Below are 4,047 nucleotides of genomic sequence, written 5' to 3'. Positions count from 1 at the left end.
TGGATGAGCTGCACTACCTGAGCCACTTGTGTGGGTTGTAGACTCCGTCTCATGCTACCACTAGAGTGAAAGCACCGCCAGCATTCAAAAGTGACCAAAACATCAGCCAGGAAGCATAGGAACTGAGAAGTGGTCTGTGGTCTCCACCTGCAGAACCACTCCTTTATTGGGGGTGTCTTGCTTATTGCCTATAATTTCCACCTGTTGTCTATTCCATTTGCACAACAGCATGTGAAATTTATTGTCAATCAGTGTTGCTTCCTAAGTGGACAGTTTGATTTCACAGAAGTGTGATTGACTTGGAGTTGTTTAATTGTTCCCTTTATTTTTTTGAGCAGTGTAATTAGTTGCACCAGATCTTACTTAGGGGCTTCATAGCAAAGAGGGTGAATACATATGCACGCGCCACTTTTCCATATTTAAAAAAAAAAAAGATTTTGAAACAAGTAATTTTTTTCATTTCATCAATTTGGACTATTTTGTGTATGTCCATTACATGAAATCCAAATAAATATCCATTAAACTAAAGGTTGTAATGCAACAAAATAAGAAAAACGCCAAGGGGGATGAATATTTTTGCAAGGCAGTGTATATAGCCTAGTTGTTATTGTCTTTTTTTTTTACTTGTTTATTTAGTAAATATTTTTGGTTCTCGTATTTTTCTTAAAACCTGCATTGTTGGTTAAGGGCTTCTAAGTAACCATTTCACCTGTTGTATTCGGCGCATGTGACAAATAACATTTATTTGATTAGGAACACCTTACTAATATATCTCTTTTGCCCTCAGAAGAGCTTCAATTCGTCGGGGCATGGACTCAACAAGGTGTTGAAATCATCCACAGGGATGCTGATGCCAAAGCTTCCCACAGTTGTGTCAAGTTGGCTGGATGTCCTTTGGGTGGTGGACCATTCTTGATACAGCAGCATGCAGTTCTTGACACAAACCGGTGTGCCTCATCCATATACTTACATGTACATATTCTCATTCACCCCTTTAGATTTGTGTGTATTAGGTAGTTGTTGGGGAATTGTTAGATATTACTGCACTGTCGGAACTAGAGGCACAAGCATTTCGCTACACTCGCATTAACATCTGCTAACCATGTGTATGTGACAAATAAAATTTGATTTGATTTACTACCATACCCCATTCAAAGGCACTTACATATTTTGTCTTGCCCATTCACCCTCAATGGCACACATACACAATCCATGTCTCCATTGTCTCAAGGCTTAAAAATAAATCATTCTGTAACTGGTCTCCTCCCCTTCACCGACACTGATTGAAGTGGATTTAACAAGTAACATCAATAAGGGATCATAGCTTTCACCTGGGCGGAGGAGGAGCTGAGCAGTGTCTGGATGAAGCCCCGGCTGAGCAGAAACCTGTCGGCCACGCTCCACAGGTCAGTCTCCTTCAACAGAAACAGCAGCACCAGGGCCAGGTAAAGCCGGCTCACCACCACCGTGTCCATATTCTGAGGCAGAGAGCATAGGTAAAGTGTGTAACTGTTTGTTGTTGTTTGTGTCGCACTGCATTGCTTTATCTTGGCCAGGTCGCAGTTGTAAATGAGAACTTGTTCTCAACTAGCCTACCTGGTTAAATAAAGGTGAGGAAAAAAAAGACCACAGAAATATAATTATTCCTACTACAGTAGGAAGGACATCATAGTACAAAAGAATGTCTCATTGTCCGTTTGGCTCATTACAGTATTACATCAATGATCACAGTTTAGAGCAGATTTGAATTCACATCACAGGAGATTTACAGTTCATTAGCTTCTATTATCTCAGGACTTAAATTATTTAAGCATGCCTTCCATCCAGTGGATAAAGTGGGTGGGGGAAGCTACAAAAACAAGACAATTAAATAATGGTTTTAAGACAACCTACTTAAGTATAAGGCCTCATAATACCCCTTAAAAACGACGGGGATTTAAAGCTGCAAAATTTTTTGGACGACCTGACCAAATTCACATAGAAATATGTGTTGTAGATCTGCCACTCATTGAACGCAAGGCTAAGAATCGGTAGATCTGTTCTTAAGTTTCGTTTTTGCATCATTTACTTTCAGTTTTGTACACCAGCCTCAAACAGCTGAAAATACAATATTTTGGGGTTATGGGAAAGTTATTTCACAGTGGTTTAGATGGCACAATTATTCTCTACACCAGGTATTACCAAACTGGGGTAGGCAATGCCGTCGGGGGTACGCCAAGTAAAATGTGATTCACATTAGATTAAAAAAAATTCTTCACACTTTCAAACAGTACATTTATATTTTCCAACCGGGCTATACATTTGGGTGAGGTTTTTTTCTCGCCTGAGTAGCCTCGTTTCACTGCCAAAAATACAATTAAACCATCTAGTGTTCAGCGAAATAACAACACAATGTCAAATACAGGTAGCCTAGTCAAATAATTAACATCCAATCACATTAATTGTTACTCTTGCGCTGGGAAACCTTCACTCTTGCGCAGACATTTAGAAACATGACAATTTGAAAAATAAGCAAGAATAAAGACGACTTTCGAGTAGTAAGACATGTATAAAAGCAACAGATACCATTAATAGGAAAGGGGCTAGAAGTGTCTTATATGGTGAGCTACCGAGTGGCTAGAACAGGCAAGCCCCATACTATTGTGGAGGATTTAATTATTCCTGCTGCCGTGGATATGGCTGGGACAATGCTGGGGGAAAAGGCAAAAAAAACTATACAGAAAATGCCTTCATCAAACAACACTGTTTCACGACGCATCAGTGACCTTGCAGGAGATGTTTTGAAACAAATACTGCTTCACATTCAAGCCAGTGAATTCTATGCGTTACAGCTGGATGAGTCAACAGACGTGACGGGCCTGGCACAGCTCCTGGTATATGTCCGTTACGTTTATGGCGCGGGGTCAATTAAGGAAGACATCCTCTTCTGCAAACCAGGACAACATGAGAGGATATTTTTAAAGTACTGGACAGCTTTGTGACATCAAATGGACTTTGGTGGTCAAGATGTGTTGGTATCTGTACTGATGGGGCAAAAGCCATGACAGGGAGACATAGTGGAGTGGTAACGCCCGTGCAAGCAGTTGCTCCAGACGCCACTTCGGTACACTGCAGCATCCCCCGAGAGGCTCTTGCTGCCAAGGGAATGCCTGACAGCTTGAAAGACGTTTTGGACACTACAGTGAAAACGGTTAACTTTGTTAAAGCAAGGCCCCTGAACTCTCGTGTATTTTCTGCATTATGCAATGATATGGGCAGCGACCATGTAACGCTTTTACAACATACAGAAGTGCGCTGGTTATCAAGGGGCAAAGTATTGACACGTTTTTTTTTTAAATTGAGAGACGAGCTTAAAGTTCTTTACTGACAATAATTTTCACTTGTTTGACCGCTTGCATGATGATGAGTTTCTCATTTTTTTTCTTTTTGAAAATTATTTTACTCCTTTTTTCTCCCCAATTTCGTGGTATCCAATTGGTAGTAGTTACAGTCTTGTCTCATCGCTGCAACTCCCGTACAGACTCGGGAGAGGCGAAGGTCGAGAGCCATGCGTCCTCCGAAACACAATCCAACCCAATTGTATGATTTTGTGTGTGCAAATGAACTCAAGCTTACGGACAATGTCAAATGTGACACAGCAAAGCACCTGAGTGAGCTGGGTGCGCAATTACGCAGCTACTTTCCCGAAACGGACGACTCAAACAACTGGATTATTATTATTTGTGCCCTGGTCCGATAAGAGCTCTTTGTCACTTCCCACGAGCCGGGTTGTGACAAAAACTCACACTAATTCTTATGTTTAACAAATGTATCGCATCGTGTGTGTGTGGCAGGCTTACAATGATGGCAAAAAACAACATTTGAGAGTGCGCTGACCCTGATGCTGGAGGGGGTACGCAGCTGGAGATGTAATGTTTGAAGGGGTAGGGGGAAATAAAACGTTTGGGAACCACTGCTCTACACTATACTTGCTTGTTTTGTCAAACTGAAATTAGGCAAATTTTGGAATTTTAGCAACCAGGAAAAGGCAGAGCGATTTCTGCCTAG

Source organism: Salmo salar, chromosome 13 (assembly GCF_965601325.2).
Source record: "Salmo salar chromosome 13, fSalSal1, whole genome shotgun sequence".
NCBI lineage: Eukaryota > Metazoa > Chordata > Actinopteri > Salmoniformes > Salmonidae > Salmo > Salmo salar.
The sequence above is the reverse complement of the archived record's forward strand: the minus strand, read 5'-3'. Positions refer to the sequence as shown.